A 17,935-nucleotide genomic window follows, 5' to 3' on the forward strand; every position below is an offset into this window, starting at 1 on the left:
GTCGCTGCGATCACAATCTCAAGCAATTATTGTTCTGGCTTCACTTCTACACGGGTGTGGAGCTGGAGGAAGCTGCTGCCAGCCAAACATTGGAGTCCGAGTATAATGGTAAGAGCCGGGATGGGGAACTTCCAGCCCATGGGCTAGATGTGGTCCAGGAGGGGATCTGCCCCTGGTCCATGGAGTAACCTCCTCACCCTACCCCCAATGAAGCCAATGGGAGGCTATTTTTGTCATGACCCTTGCATCTAGCAGTGATCCAGACAGGTTCAAGGCTCAGAGCTGGCTAATATGGAAGAAATGGAAATAGTATGTTAGACTGTTCAGCAGGGGTCACTGGCTTTCCTAGGCCAGTGGGCACATTTGGAATTTTGAGAAAGTGCCATGGCACCAGTCTCAAAATGGCTGCCATGGAGTGGCATAACACAAAATGGATGCAGAAAAAGAGACAGGCATTGTCTACATTGTCTACTGGCAGTTGTTCTCTTGGGTTTCAGGCACTGCTCCCTTCACAGCCCTACCTAGAGATGTCAGGGTTTGAACTTGAGACCTTCTGCACGCAACGCAGATATGGTCATTGCAGATTGGGATGTAATCCAGATCACATCCACCCCATCCCACCCCCGAACTCTGGCTAAAAACACCAGCTGGGTCTGATCGGATCTGACAGTGCCACAGTTCATTGCCATCTGCTTTTCTCTGTGCCAGACAGCAGGAATGGCTATGAAGTAATGGATGGCCAACACGTAGCGCATGGAAAGCTCCAGAAGTCTGCTGGGGGGATCTAGCTGCCTCCCCCCTCCCCCTCCCCCCCCCCCCGCAGCTGCTTAGATGAGAAGCCAGGACTTCTGGCATATCCATAACTTGACGAGACCCTTGGAGCCTGAGCTTGGCCAAAAGGAACCAGAGTCAACGTGCTTTGGCCTGTTCCTCACCCACAATGGAAACTGCAGTTTTACTGTCAGCATTTTCTGTAGGTGAGAAAGAAAGGCTTCCACCTGCGTAAAAAGGAAAACAAAAGCCCCAAGAGCTATCCGTCAGGCTGATAGTTTCCAGCTAAAGTTCCAAATGGCTGCATGGGGGAGAACAAGAAAAGGAATGGAGGCAGCTGGAGCCAAAAAGAGAGGGGTCAGGGCACGCCATTCAGCTGTGGGGTGAGCCCAGCTGCAGTGCAGAAATGGCAGGTGTGGAAACCAGTTACTGACTCAGCCATCACTCTTATCCCTCCTCAACACTTCAAGGTGGGCTGCCTGCCATATGTATATGAATTAGCACTGCATTATCATTTGTGCGTGGTATGTTCATCAGCTTATTCTTTTTTCTTTTTTCAAGAAAAATGTAAGGAGAGCCCTGCTGCCAGTGGCCCATCTAGTTCAGCATCTTGTTCTCATAGTGGCCAAACAGGCCCCCCACTTCTGATTCCCAGCAACGGATGTAAAAGTTACCTTTGTACACTAGGCTACTTTTTACACACACCCCTCTCTGCCCTCCATCCACCAAGCAAGTCTTTATCAGAGCTCAAGGACACCTTCCAGCCATGTAAAAGCAATAAAGGACAGTGTGAAGCAGGGCTGGCGATAGGTATGTCCAGAGGAGAGTCAATAGGTCCACGAAAAGAAGCTGAAAGGGACACATTCTGTAATGTTTACAATAAGTCAATTCTCTTTATTACTTCTCTCGGTTGCTGCCACTCATCCACATCTAAAAGCCTCTCCTGCTCCCATATACAGTGGTACCTCAGGTTACATATGCTTCAGGTTACAGACTCCGCTAACCTAGAAATAGTGCGTCAGGTTAAGAACTTTGCTTCAGGATGAGAACAGAAATTGTGCTCCGGCGGCGCGGGGGCAGCAGCAGCAGCAGCAGCAGCAGGAGGCTCCATTAGCTAAAGTGGTGCTTCAGGTTAAGAACAGTTTCAGGTTAAGTACGTACCTCCGGAACGAATTAAGTACTTAACCTGAGGTACCACTGTATGTTTTGAGGGATGAAGGCAGTTGAATTTTTCTTCCATCGTTGGTGCTCAGATCAATAATTCACAGGGAACAACGCAACAAGGTTTGTGTGGACCACCATCAGCACTCGTGCACTATCATTACAAGCTGGGAGAGAACAAAGCCAAGACCGTCTTTGCTTGAACAAAGGACAGTTCACCCATCACCTGTGGTGATCGTCATTTAAAAATGTATCATTTTGTAGTTTTGTGAGAATAGCAGTTTATATTTTAAACTCCTAAACCTCACAGCTTCTGAGCATAGCAGCAAAGGGCAAACGTAGGAAAGAAAGTACAGTGGTATTTTGGTTTATGAACTTAATCCGTTCCGGAAGTCCATTCTTAAACCAAAGCGTTCTTAAACCAATACATACTTTTTCATAGCAGTGGGGGACTCCATTTACAAATGGAACACGCTCAACAGGAAGCAAAACATGTTCTTATTCCAAGGCAAAGTTCACAAACCAAAACAGCTACTTCCAGGTTTGCAGTGTTCTTAATCCAAGTTGTTCATAAACTAAGCTGCTCTTAAACCAAGGTACCACTGTACTTCTTTATCTGTTTGACAGTTCTCTGTATTGGACTGATGATTAAAAATACCACAGAAACGAGACCAGAGTGGCTCAAAGTCTTGCTTGCTGCTGTGATGTGTGGATAATGTAACTACACTAACAAAACCAATCCAAAATCCATTCCCAACCAAACTAATCTGATATACATAGATATATTTAAATGCTATTTGCAGCATCAGCAAAAACCAAGTTGCATCTGTGTTTTCTCTATAGTGTTCACCCCCATTTATGCCATTATCCTCTTCAGCTCTCCCTTCCCCAGAGGAAACTGACAGAGGAGGAACTCACCCATCACCCCCATCTCTGGAAATTCTCATTATGTTTTCAATCCCACTCATTTATTTTGGAGGGGAAGGGGAGGGTATGCATTGATTGGGCATTCCTTCTTCCTTATGCTGTTTTCGTCAAGCACAAAAAGAACCCCACCTATTTTAAAAGCCCCATAAATTACAGAGAAACATTTCCCCCCATGTAACAGCAAGGCCCCTTGGCTATATTAATGGTGGTATTGGGGCCTTCTGCCACTCTTCAAAGACCAGGGAACATTCCTTGGCTGCACAAGAGAAAAAGGTGAGCCATTGTTGATTTGCAAAGCCCTAAAGTAACATGGGTTAAGTCCAGTGATAAACAGAAATCCCTAAAGTTAAACATTTGGGAGTCAAGAGTATCCGTTCAGTATAAGCACCAATTGCAGCTTAAAGCGCAGCTATGAAGTGCCGTTTGGGGTGGACCCCTCATCCAGCAGACTGGCAAGATAGTTTTTCTGTTCAGCTTTTCTGTCACCCAGAAAGGCAGTAGGATAGTTGGGTAATTACCCAACTTTCGACTTGAACAGTCTTATGAACAACTCCTCTAATCACTATCCTCATCATCTACAATTTTAAAAGATAAGATGGTTCCTGTCTGCAGGCTCACAATCTAGTAGGCATGATACAAAAGGAAAAGGGAAAGCAAAGCAAAGCGGGAAAACAGGCATAAGAGCAACTGAGCTAACACCAGGAGAGGGAAGGAGCCAAACCAGTCTCCCTCATGCCATGAAGCTGCCTTAGAAGAAGGGCAGCTCCGTATTGATCCATCTAGCTCCGCAGATCTACCAATCTGGTGGCAGCAGCTCTCCAGGACTGCAGTCATTGTTCTCTCCTAGCCACATTTGGAGATGAGTGTGATTGAATCATTTAGATGGCTGAGTTGGGATTTGAACCCTTGTCTCCCTAGGCCCCAGTCCAACTCACTAACCACTACACCACACCGGCTCACCAAATTAAACTTGTTTTGGATGCAGATTTTGGACGGCTGTGGTATGAAGTAAACACACAGCCTTCTGCCCCTCTGGCACCCATCTCCTGTCTCTGCTCTGAAACATGCGTCCTTGGGTGCGAGGCCTTGCTCTGAGGTTATCAAAGCCATGGGATGAATTTGCAACCTCACACCACCACACTTTATTAATAGAGGCAGCTCTGCCTTTCCTATCTATAGGAGACAGTTGTGCCCTTGTCATGCCAAACAGCTGTCACAGAAGACTATGGCAAATGTCACCCATCAAATGCTTTTGATAGCTTTCCTTGAAAGCAGCAAGGAGGTGTCATAAATTTGCTCGTGATTATGCAAAGCAGGCCCCTCTCTAGGGTTGCCTTCAGACTGTCCATCTTTTGCAGGAAGGATTCGGGTTAGTGCAATTAAAGTGGATTACAGTGTTCTAGTGCAATAAATCCCGCCCTTCCCCTTTTTAAAGGAAAGTTGCAATTAGAAAAGTGATGAAGAAGAACTGAAAGTGTGAGATGAACAATTAACTGGGATGATTAACCATCACACAATCAAATCAGAATGAATTTTGAATGAACGTTGTATAACTTAACAAATCAGAAAAAATGCTCAATAAAAACTGGACTTAGTCTAACGTCCATTGTGATGGAGAATGGTTCGGGATAGGGAAATTCATGGGATTTATTTTTTTGACTCAGCACTACATATTAAGAAATAAGAAATAGATCTACCAATGGTTACTAGTCAAAAGGGTTCTCCTTTCCGCTGTATAGTAAACTTCAGAAGAGCATGATCACTCGCGCCTAATGATCCTTCCACTTCTACCCCACTAACCAGGTCATCAACACTGGTTAGGACCAGATCTAAAATGGCTGTTCCTCTTGTTGCTTCTCCCACTTTCTGGACAACGAAGTTGTCTGCAAGGCCAGTGAGAAATATGTTTGACCTTATGCTCTTGGCTGAGTTTGACATCCAGCAAATATCCGGGTAATTGAAGTCCCCCATTACTACTATCTCCCTTCCTTTTGCATGCTTGGCCATCTGTTCCAGGAAGGCATCATCTATGTCCTCCGTTTGGCTTGGGGATCTATAGTAAACTCCCACAATGAGGTCCCTGTTAGTCTTCTCTCCTTTAATTTTGACCCAAATGCTCTCACTTTGGCTTTGAGGTTCTAAATCTTGGATCTCTTCACAGGTATACACATCCCTGACATATAACGCCACTCCTCCTCCTTTCTTGTCTGGTCTGTTTCTCTGAAATAGATTGTGTCCCTCCATTATTACATTCCAGTCGTGGGACTTATCCCACCAGGTTTCAGTGATGCCTATTATGTCATATTTAGTTTGCTGTACCAAGAGCTCAAGCTCATCTTGTTTATTACCCATGCTTTGCGCATTAGTGTACAGACATTGAAGTCCATTAATCATTCCCCCGTGTCTCTTAATTAAGAATTTTTTCCTCCCACCACTAGGTCTGTGTGCTGTTTGCTCCATTTGGTCTATGACATTTGGATGATCATCTTCATCAATTGATAGACTCCTACCTTCAGGAGCACTGTCTCCCTCCCCCACGTTAGTCAGTTTAAAGCCCTCCTGATGAGGTTTCTGAGATTTTTGGCAAAAACATTCCTCCCAACCGTTGTGAGGTGCAGCCCATCGCTTGCCAGAAGTCCATCTTCAAGAAACTGCAGTCCGTGATCTAAGAATCCAAACCGTTCCTGTTTACACCATTTGCGAAGCCAGTTGTTCACTTCCACTATTTTTCCCTCTCTCCCTGGGCCACGTCGTTCAACTGGGAGGACAGATGAGATGACAATTTGTGCATTTAATTGTTTCAATTTCCTGCCCAGAGGCTCATAGTCTCTTTTGATCTTCTGGAGGCTATTGCTTGCAGTGTCATTGGTTCCCACATGAACCAAGAGGAAGGGGTATTTGTCAGTGGGTTTTATGATTCCTTGCAGTCGTTCAGTTACATCTTGGATCTTAGCCCCGGGGAGACAGCACACTTCCCGAGACATCTTGTCAGGCCCACAGATCACTGCTTCTGTTCCCCTCAGTAGGGAATCCCCTATCACCACTACACGCCTCCTCTTAGGTTTGGTCGGGGTTCTTCCGTGAGCTGTCCGTTCCAAGGTCGCCTGCACATTCCCTGAGGACTGACTTTCATACTCTACAAACATTATTCTGCTTCTTCTTGGCCCTTAAAAACCCCACAATATTTTTCTTAACTATTTTTAAAAGAATTAAATTTAAAGGGGGGGGATAAACAAATATGACATTTAGAAAAGAAATGCATTATGGCTTTTAGTGGTCCAAGATTACCCAGGAAAAAAAAAATCCTACAAAAAAAAATGTTGTTACAATGCCCTTAGTATGTTTAATATAGGCCTGCTTTCTTTAGGACTATGTTCCCTTCAAGGCAGATTTTGCAGAAAACAGCTCCCACCTCTGGACTGAAGTTAGATCAGACTGAGACTTAACTTTGTGAGCCATGTTGGGAATTGAAGCCATATGATCTACTCATCATACAGATAGGAAAAGTAAGCAAGGGCAATAGGATCCACATTTCTTGTTTCCACTGGAGTAAGGACCTAACAGAAGCAGAAGACACCAAGAAGAGGTGGCAAGAATACACAGAGGAATTATACCAGAAAGATATGGATGACTTGTAGACCCCAGGTAGTGTGGTTGCTGACCTTGAGCCAGACATCCTGAAGAGTGAAGTCAAATGGGTCTTAGAAAGCACTGCTAATAACAAGGCCAGTGGAAGTGATGATATTCCAGCTGAATTATTAAAATTTTTCAAAGATGATGCTGTTAAGGTGCTACATTCAATATGCCAGCAAGTTTGGAAAACTCAGCAGTGGCCAGAGGATTGGAGAAGATTAGTTTACATCCCTGTAGTAAGCAGGGCTATCCACTCCCCCCCCCCTTTCCTCCTAGACACTGGCAGGACTTGGCCAGGAAGGGGGAAAGATCGCTAGATGTTCAAATCACAAGCCAAACAGTAGAGCTGCCACCACCTCCTCTCCTGGACCACCCTCCAATGGGGTTCAAGAAGGAGACCCCCCCCCCTTCGATATTTACCGGGTTTGCCCAGCCCTGAGTAACTTTACTGTGACGCAGACAGAAATTAAACAGGTGGGTGTCCAAAAGGTAAGCACCAGTTTAGCTTCCCCGAGCAAAGGCACAAAGACAAAAAGTCCTTTCCAAGTTTATTGAAAAAGCCACTCAAAAAGTTGCACATTTCTTAGAAGGTTACAGACAAAACAATAAAAACATTGTAAAATATAATTAAGTAAAACCATACTCACACAGCAACAATAGTTCAAAACACAGAGAGTAGTCAAGAGTCCTTTCACTGGTCAAACACCCCCAGGCAAAGTACCAGGGTGTACAAATCAGAATACATCTCATCCTGCCTAGAGTCAAGATGTAATTGACTCACACCTCTAGAGACAGGGAGCTTTACATTTAAAGAGACCAAACACCCATTCCCCATGATACGGAAGGAGGGGGGGGGGTACCTTTCCTCTCCTCCTCCTCCTCCTCTGGAAAGCGGGCCCGAGGCGATGACCTCGACGGTGCCCAGTTCCTGAAACCCCCACACTGTCGCACAAGCACCACACTATACCCCTGCACCACACTCTACCCCTTGACCTTATGAAACAATATTCTTCCTTTCATATACGGGCGAAATAAGCCCTTCTTTTCTATGCTTTTCCTTCGCCCTATTTTATTCACGGGTTGACCGTGTCGAACTACATCCTCCATTGACTATAATGGCTGCGCCTCAGCCAATCAAGAGCGTGCATTCCCCTGCAGCAGCTAGCCCAGAGAGCTCTTGCACGCCTCATTTAACCTCCTGACGAGCTGATGACGGCTCCCCGCTGCGAGAACAATGGAACCGAAACCAGCGACCTCCAGCAACCTCGTAAAACTGTCAAAGTCAGGTTACAATGTATCCATTTGTTTCCGTTTCCAATATACAATATACACTTGGCCGGCGAGGCGGCCGAAACCTCCGGAAAATGATATAAAATCAGCCAAAGCTCCGATTTTCTCCGTTTTGACATCATTCTACTCTCTCCCCTCTGGACTCCATGCTGCCGCCTCACTGCCATAATCCCCTGAGCGGCAGGTCACGTACCCAGGAAGACCCTAATCTGATCAAATCATTCCGTCAAGCCCTTTCTCCGGGCAATGCCAGGTGATGGGCGATGCATATCTCCGCCATTGTCTTGCCATCACCTGTACTCAGGAAACGTTTATGCATATTTCTTTCTTTCCGCTACCCCTACATTACGGAACTGCTGATCCATGCTACTTCTACGTTACGGAACTGCTGATCCATGCTACTTCTACGTTACGGAACTGCTGATCCATGCTACCCCTACATTACTGAACTGCTGATCTGTGTAAACCCCCCACCCACTGTACTGAAGTGCTGATCTGTGTAACCCCACCTTTCTGTGATGCATTCGTGACGTCTTCTGCACTGTATTCTGGGACTTGGAGGGAACTTTTAAAAGTTTATGTCGCCCCATTATCGGGGTTCAATGCCATTTTGAACCTGTTGCGCAATAAACTTTGGATCTCCGTTTATTGCTCCTGTCTCCGGCTGAGCTCATTTCTCCGCTAGGACCCGCGGACTCCGTCCGACGAGCCGGGTGGCAAGGGTAATTCCGCACCTGGATTTTTGCCGTAACATTTGGCGCCCAACGTGGGGCAAGGCGGTTCTCCCGTGTTGCTGACCGGGGGCCCCGAAGTCTTCAGCCGGCACCAGGCCATTTGCCTGGGAAGATCCTTAGGACCCTCGGCCATCTTCCGGGCGGTAATCAAACGCCCCAGGGGTTCAGCCGGGGAGCAAAAGGAATCCAGCCGGCATATTCATCGATCCCGGGATCAACGTTGAAGACTCGTGAGTATAGTAGAGAAACCCAGTGCACTGGTGGATAAGGGGGTTGGAATCTCCTGGCAACTGAATTCTCTGCCCTCTTCTCTATCGATCTCTCTCACCCTTCTTCTCTTGGTCCGTTCGGCAAGAGGTAACGTGGACCACCGCTCGACCCAAAAGGGGGGTTCTGAGCTCTATCTCCTTCTTCTCCCAAACTCTCCAGCCAGCCGCACCAATTAGGGTCCGAAAATAAGACGGAGAGACCCGGCTTGAAAAGATAGCCGACTCCCCGCAACGGACATCCTAGTTGAGAGCAAGGGGCTGGAATTCTTTTCCGAACTTCCCGAGCGCCCTTACGGAGGGGGCAGGAAGGGGTCTTGCTGTCTGTATCAATCCCAGCCGCACCGGTCGAGCCACGTAACACGTGAATCGTGCGTGAGCCCGCTTCCGAAAGCAAGGGGGATTTTCCGTTCGAAACTCTATCAAGGGACCACCCGATCTGGCACCGCACTACGCGGGCGTTCAGTAGGGCCCCCTCTTCCTGAGATTGACGATAGGTAGGAGGTTGCCAGGAGGCATAGCCCAGGGAGGATTGGGCGGGACTCGGCAGAGTGGAAAAGGAACCCCAGGAATTGAAAATAGGAAAGAAAGAAATAAGGAATAGGTAGAAAGAGCTCTCAAAACCCCTTATTGAAAATCCTCTTACCCCTAAGCAACCCCTAACGACCTCCCTTCTCCTTTCCTTACCCAGACACGCGTGGATAAAATGGGTACCCAAGCTTCCAAACTAGAGCGGGCTCGCCCCGGGAGGATGGCTTCAAGGAAGCCATCTGAATCCCAGAGAGACCCCGACTCCCCTCTTGAGTTTGTCATCTCTTATTGGAAGTCTATTCCCGGGCACAACTTGCTATCGAGGCAGAAATTAGAAGATCTATGTAGGGAAACCTGGCCGGCCGGAACAGCCTCCGCGAAGCCCGAGTTGCGTTGGCCAACAAGTGGCTCTTTTAATGAAGGCCGCCTGAGATACCTAAGAAACTATTTGATAGAAGAAAAACCCCGTCAACTAGAATACCTAGCCGCCTTTGAAACAGTCAGAGGATTGCTCCAAGTTACAAAGGGAGCTACGACCTACCAACTGCCTATCTTAAATCATGGAAGGCCGTCCCTGCCGCCCCCTTACGAAGGTCACCCTATAGATGATTCTGTGGAACAAGCGCTCATTCCCTTCTACTACAGACAAACCGCTCCATCCGCCCCAAGCAACGGTCAGGGCAATGACCAGGATGGTAACGATAGCAGTGAAGAGACAGGGGAACAAGGAGCGCGGGGGGGAGCGAACCAAATAATGACCAGACAACGAACCAGAGGGATGCAAAATGCCACCTCAGAAAACCTAAACTCCCTAACAAGAACCAGGGAGGTACAAAGTGCTACCGCAGAAAACACTAGCCCCTTAGCACGAGCAAGAGAGATACAGAACGCCATCTCAGAAAACATCAATTCTTTAACCAGAGAAATACAAAATGCTACCCTAGAAGGCTCAAACCCCTTAGACAGACCTGAAGGGGCCCCGGGAACGTCCAGGCAACCGGACTCTACAGCCGTCCAGATGCCCTTAAGGGCTTTGCCAATCCCGCCGTTGCAGCCAGACGGACCCCCCCGAATGGTATATACCCACCAACCATTCTACACGGCGGATTTAGTAACCTGGTCGAATCAAATGCCATCATTAAGAGACGACCCGGATAAATGTCACCGCCAGGTCAGCGCGATATTTTCGACCCATAAACCGACCTGGCCAGACGTTCATGTTCTTTTGAACGCGCTTTTCAATGAAGCCGAGAAAGCGGACATTTTAACCAAAGCTGGCGAAGCGATTGAACTCCCAGATTACCAGACAGGTCGCCCGGCAGGTCTAGAAGCACTCACGGCCCAATGCCTCCGCACCGAACCAACATGGGACTACAACACTACAAATGGGATATGGTGCCTAAATTTGTTTAAAAAGGCGATTTTGGACGGCATTAAGGCCGCCGGACAACGCACCGTCAATTGGACGAAAGTCCAGACCGTGCTTCAAGGGGCAAATGAACACCCGTCTGATTATTATACGAGATTGGTGTCCGCCATAAAGACCTGGGGAGGAATAGATCCAGAGAACTCGCAGCACGAAGTAATAGTGAAAGGCTTCTTTAAAGATCAAGCTTGCCCTGATATTAGGAAAGCCCTAAACTTGCAAATAGGATACGATGGAAAGAGCATCAGCGAAATCCTCTCCATCGCTAAATCAATATATAACTCACGAGACGAGAGGAAGAAAAAAGATCCCAAACCTGAAGTTGAACGAGTCCTTGCCCTCAGCATGGAATTAAACTCTAACAGGGGCAGGGGTTTCGCCCGAGGAAAGGGAACACGAGGAGGAGGGTCTTCCAATCCCCATAGACCCTGGGGACCTACTACCAGCGGATGCTTTTATTGTCAAGAAGAGGGACACATTAGAAGGTTTTGCCCCTACCTTAATAACACGGTTTACGCTACACCGCATCCTAACGCAACCCATAGATATGGGAACCCACCGCCCGTCGCCTATAACCCTCAGGCGGCTCCTGCCCCCTACAAACAACCGCCGCCTTCAAATGCCCCTACTCAAAACCAAAGACCCCTACCGGGACCAAGGACCCAAATGCCCGCAATCGCTACATCCACACACCCGTGGACGAACGCTACAACACCTCCCCTACACCCCCCTAACCAACCCCCTCCAGATGACCAAGAGAATTATTGACAATTAGAAGGGGATCCCAATCAAACCCAAACAATCTGCCCAATTCTAACGTTGTCCTCCGAAGAACCATTTTGTACTATTGAAATAGACGGCCATCCATACCAGTGTCTATTAGACACCGGAGCTACCTACTCCACCTTAACTGATAGCCACTTGGAACCAAGTTTGGAGACAAGGAAAGTCATGGGTCTAGATGGGATACCCCGTACTTGTCCATTATCACGTCCAACCAAAGTCACCCTCGGACCCCTACTGGCTGAACATACCTTCCTTTTAACGAGCAGCCCAGTAAACCTCTTAGGAAGGGACCTACTTTGTAAATTAAATGCAACCATCAAATGCTCCGAAGAGGGCATCTACTTATACATGCCAGAAGAATCCATTCCCGCTTTCCAAGGGATAATTGAAGAAGTAAAAACTGACAGACAATTTCCGGAACTCCCTCCCGAACTGGAAAGTGACTTGCCCTCCTCTCTATGGGGCACTGAGTCAACCTCAGTAGGTCTCCTATTGTCGGCAGCCCCAGTAAAAATCACCTACAGAACTGATTTGCCTTTCCCATGTACTAAACAATATCCATTGCCCAAGGAAGCCATCGAGGGACTAACTCCTATGATAGAAGACTTCCTAGAGAAAGGTATCTTGATCCCCTGTGCATCCCCATGTAATACTCCGGTACTCCCAGTAAAGAAACCATCGACAGAGGGCGCCCCAGTTCGATACCGTTTTGTACAGGACTTGAGGCTGGTGAACCAATTCGTGATACCCCGCCATCCAGTAGTGGGCAACCCAAACTCCCTCTTGAACGCCATTCCAGCAGAAACCAAATGGTACACTGCTGCAGACCTGTGTTCCGCTTTCTTTAGTATTCCTCTGGACCCAGCTAGCCAATTCCTTTTCGCTTTTACCTGGGGACCCAGTCAATTAACTTGGACAAGATTACCCCAGGGATATGTAGAATCACCTGCAATATTTTCGGCCACCTTACACCAGGATTTACAGGATATCCATCTCCCAGCAAGCTCCGCCCTCTTGCTTTACGTAGATGACCTCCTCCTTTGTTCCACCAGTGAGGAAGCATGTAAAAAAGACACCAAGCATCTCCTTTCGGAATTAGCCAGAAAGGGACATAAAGTATCACCAAAAAAGTTGCAATACTGCAAACAAGAAGTTAAGTACCTCGGGCATATCCTAGGAGTAGGCACCCGAAGCTTAGCAACCGATAGGATCGAAGCAGTCACAAAAATTCCCCTTCCAAAAACTAAACGACAACTTCGAGGATTTTTAGGAATGGCTGGCTTCTGCAGAGCCTGGATCGCGGGTTATAGCGAAATAACAAAACCACTATCCGCAATGACCCGCCAAGATCATCCAGACACCCTAGTCTGGGAAGAAGAGGCATACAAATCTTTTGAACGATTAAAACGAGAGTTGAGGTCCGCCCCTGCCCTAGGCTTACCCGACTACAGGATCCCATTTAACTTGTTTATCCATGAGCAAATGGGGGTAGCCTCAGGGGTATTGACCCAGCCTTTCCGAGACCAAGAAAGACCCGTAGCATACTATAGTCTCCAATTAGACACCACCGCAAAAGGGGCAGTAAGCTGCCTAAGAGCCATAGCCGCCGCCGCGATCCTCCTTGAAAAGGCTCAGGAAACAGTCCTGGGACATGAAATCACCGTCCATGTGCCCCACTCCGTCTCCACCCTATTAACTCTGAGAGGCTGTCATCATTTTTCAAACTCTCGACTAAATAAGTATGAAGCTCTTCTACTAACACCATCAAACGTCACTATAAAGAGAGTTAACTCCCTCAATCCAGCCACCCTTCTTCCTCTTCCCGAGGATGGAACCCCACACCATGACTGCGCGACCATAGTTCGCCAAGCCGAGAAACCCAGAGAAGACCTAGATCACCTACCCTTAGAGAACCCAGACTTAATACTCTATACAGACGGTAGTTCAAAGGTTGTGGAAGGGGAAAGGAAAACAGGATACGCTGTAGTCACGGACTTTGAAGTGGTAGAATCTAATCCGATAAACCCGCAATACAGTGCCCAAGCTGCAGAGTTAATAGCACTCATACGTGCCTGTGAAATCAGTGAAGGCAAGCGAACTACAATCTACACCGACAGTAAATACTATTTCGGACTAGTCCATACAACTGGGCAGATATGGTTACAAAGAGGCTTCCTAACCGCTGCGGGTTCTAAAATTTCACATTCCGCCTTGGTAGAGAGACTACTGACTGCTATCCACCTACCTACCGCAATCGCAGTGGTCCATTGTAAGGCTCACACCCGTGGTAAAGACCCTATCTCGAGGGGTAACAGGCGAGCTGATAGAGCAGCCCAATCAGCCGCACTCCGCCCCCCTAACAACGAGTCAGAATTCCAAGCCTTACAAATCCCGCTCAACATAGATCCCACACAAATTTACAAAGAAGCCCCCGAAGAAGAAAAGACTCTCTGGCGCTCTGTGGGCGCAATCGAACAAAATGACGTTTGGGTTCTCCCTGATGGCAGAACTGTCCTTCCAAAGGCCTGGGTTCCAAAATTAGTGAGGGTCCTCCATCAACGTACACACTGGGGAAAAGGGAGACTGATAGAACATGTTAAAAGATCCTGGTACGCTCCCGGACTTGCAGTCGCAGCCACGACCGCGTCAAAGAACTGTGTTACCTGCAGCTCCTTTAACCCCAAACGACAACCCAGAGCACCGCCAGGAGCCAGGCTATGGGCATTCGTCCCTTTCGAAAGTCTGCAATTAGATTTTATCGACTTACCACACTGTCAGGGTTTCAAACACGCCTTGATCATAGTCGATAAACTCTCCTCCTGGGTAGAGGGATTTCCCTGCAAGAAACCCACCGCCTCTGTAGTGGCCAGGGCCCTCCTACAGGACATTATCCCTCGATTTGGGGTACCCCGTCGACTAGACAGCGACCGAGGAACCCATTTCACAGCTCAAATAGTACAACTGGTGGCCAAAGCCCTACAAATAAAATGGGACCTTCATACACCTTATCACCCACAGTCTTCAGGCCAAGTAGAGCGCATGAACCAGGAAGTTAAAACACAATTAGGAAAGCTATGCAAACTCACTGGACTGAAATGGGTAAACGCACTTCCACTAGTTCTCCACAATATACGGAGTGCCCCAACTGGACCATTGAAACTATCTCCATATGAACTTTTATTTGGGAGACCTCCTCCCATTTACAACACTTTATTTCCACTCTCAGAACTTGAACTAGGAGAAGCAGAGCTCACTAACTATGTTATTCAGCTCCAGACACAGCTACAACGTCTCCACCACTACGCGGCCATCGAAGGACAAAACCTGCCCATCGACGTCCAAGCCCACTCCTTCGAACCAGGCGATTGGATCCTTGTCAAGGTCTATCAGAAGGCACCCCTTCAACCAGCGTGGGAAGGCCCCTACCAAATCCTCCTGACATCGCCAACCGCCGTGAAAGTAGGTGAGAAACACTCATGGTTACATCACACCAGGTGTAAGTCATCGCCACCCCCCACGGAGACGGAGGAAGACGTCGGCGACGACTTCACCTTTTCGACCCCTCCCACTCCACCAACTTCATACATCGACGACGACGACGACCAACAGACCGGACCAGATCGGGGCCAGAATCGGGCCCAACAGACCGGACCAGATCGGGGCCAGAATCGGGCCCAACAGACCGGACCAGATCGGGGCCAGAATCGGGCCCAACAGACCGGACCAGATCGGGGCCAGAATCGGGCCCAACAGACCGGACCAGATCGGGGCCAAAATCGGGCCCAACAGACCGGACCAGACACAGTTCCACCCAATTGGACATCCGAGATCGTCCCAGATCCCAACACTATCAAACTGCGCTTGAAACGCCTTTGACAGCTCCTTTGACAGCGCGCCTTTGACAGCTCCTTTGACAGCGCGCCTTTGACAGCTCCTTTGACAGCGCGCCTTTGACAGCTCCTTTGACAGCGCGCCTTTGACAGCTCCTTTGACAGCGCGCCTTTGACAGCTCCTTTGACAGCACGCCTTTGACAGCTCCTTTGACAGCTCGACAGTCCTCTTGACGACGCGCTTTTGATAACTCTTCCCCTTTGACAATGCCTCGCCATTCCCGCACTTTGATTATGAACCTCTATTTCATCTCTATCGTTTATGGAACTTTGGCCCGATCTCCAGCTACACCCATGGATCATTGCACCGGATTAAATACGGATTACCATTTTATGGACTACCATAGAGTCGAAACCGGTGGGAAGTTAAATCCCGCACGAATGGGGGACTTTGACTTTTGCCTCCCAGAGTCCCGGACATTGTTACGCCATTCCTTGGTACCCCGGTTAACTGACAACGATTACTGGGAACTTTTCATCCGAGACAGATATGTACATCGAATTGGGTCAGCAGCAGTTACCCTTGACCATTCCTACTACCGCCTCACCTGTAGGAACGGAACTCATTTCCTTTATGGCAACGGCGAACTCCTGAGGAACCCAAATTGGACCGAAGTCGAAAACGGAGGGGCCGTTTCATCTTACACCGACTCGACAAACCCCTCTGATAACTTCATTTTCGGATTCCAATGCCTCCTCATGACCCCAAAACCCCGAAAACCCCAACTACAAGGACTTTGCCTGAGAGGATTTTGCTGTCTCTGGAACCTTGGGGTCACCCACGACTGGAGAGGGGCAGAGTATTTAGAAGGGTGGTATCATCCGGCGCATCCCTCACGCTCTCCCACTTGGGATAACGTTGGTCCTCTGAGGTGCGGGGGCATAGCCAAGGACAGGCGACTCCTCAATACCACCGACCCACTTCATCCAGTCGGCACGGCACCTCGCCAGCTCGGCATAGATCCCGCCCTTCCGGGGGAGGATCTCCTATCCTCTTGGGAACAGAACTCTTACATCAAACTTCTTGGCCAGGTGGCTAAAGAAGCACCTTATCCGGAGTGCTGGATATGTGCACACGCACCCAGCCACCTCCAGCAAAGTCTTCCCCTTGTTCCGGTACCTGTGACCACTGAACAGTTCCGGTCCGGAGACGTCGCTTCTTGGAACTTGACTGCCCTGAACCTGACCCACCAATACCTCTACCTTACTGGCCCTACAAAGGGACCCCTGTGTCGCATTTTCACCGGAGAAGGGACTTTCATTGGGTCCAGCACCTGCACCTCCAACATAGAACTCTTACCCACCGGCCATGTCACCGTTACTGATATGACCGGATCCCACACATTCCCAAATCTCACCCTTGCTTGGACTGCCGTTATCGGACACCCTCCAACCTGGCAGCCTCAGCCCGCTGACTCCATGCTGTTGCTTGCCTTTGCGTCCGGACGGATGGAATCCTACCTCAGCGGCCTATTCTGGATATGTGGCCATCGCGCATACACCTGGGTGAGCCCACATATGTCTGGTTCCTGCTTTGTCGGGTACATTGTCCCCGGTATAAGGGTAGTCCCACACCTACCCCCTGGAAGACAGAGGAATAAGAGAGAACAGAAGGAGCTGTCAGATCTGTCCGATGTCGCTGCTAATGGGGAGACTGTCGGTCGAGCACTCTTCCCTGCCTATGGGGCCGGCTCTAATCATGTGGACATCCTCCGGCTTACTGACATCCTTCTAAAGTTCATGCAAGAGGCAACCCAAATCACAGATTCTTTGATGTCAGAGCTGTCAGAGGTGAGACAACTTAGTTTACAGACCAGGATTGCGACGGACTTTCTCCTGTCCAGTCAAGGAGGGACATGTGCCCTAATAGGCACTGAGTGCTGTACATACGTGACTGATCAGACTCTGAATATCACCGGACATCTAAACAATATTCACGAACTGGCAGGAAAGCTGGATGAGATACGACATGAAGGACTGTCCGACATAGACTTATGGGGATGGTTACCCAAGCTCGGATGGCTCCGGCAGCTGCTTAAGGTGATATTGCTTACTGCCCTTATTATTGTCCTTTGCATCTCTGTGCTCTGCTGTGCTATACACTGTGTCTCTCCTTGCTGCTCTCTTCTCCGCTGTCCTGCTCCATCCACCCCTCTTACTCTCCGAGCCTACTCTCGTTCTCACAGCGCCCCCGTCTTCCCCGAATATGTGCAAATGAGACACCTGGGGGAAGGGGAGTACGAAATCACAGGGGTATAGGGTGCGGAGAAAGGATTTGCAAGTTCTTACAGAACTTTAATGCAAATCTATCTCCGAATGGGGGACTGATACGGAAGGAGGGGGGGGGGTACCTTTCCTCTCCTCCTCCTCCTCCTCTGGAAAGCGGGCCCGAGGCGATGACCTCGACGGTGCCCAGTTCCTGAAACCCCCACACTGTCGCACAAGCACCACACTATACCCCTGCACCACACTCTACCCCTTGACCTTATGAAACAATATTCTTCCTTTCATATACGGGCG

The 17,935-nt window shown here is 48.7% G+C and overlaps 1 protein-coding gene across 1 annotated transcript in view; it reads right to left on the minus strand.

The window, feature by feature from the left end:
• Nucleotides 1-17,935, minus strand: part of LOC309347276 (angiopoietin-2-like) — a 42,845-nt gene that overhangs the window by 21,815 nt on the left and 3,095 nt on the right. The window lies entirely within an intron of this gene.

Source organism: Podarcis erhardii, assembly GCF_964252035.2.
Source record: "Podarcis erhardii genome assembly, chromosome: 7".
Lineage (NCBI taxonomy): Eukaryota > Metazoa > Chordata > Lepidosauria > Squamata > Lacertidae > Podarcis > Podarcis erhardii.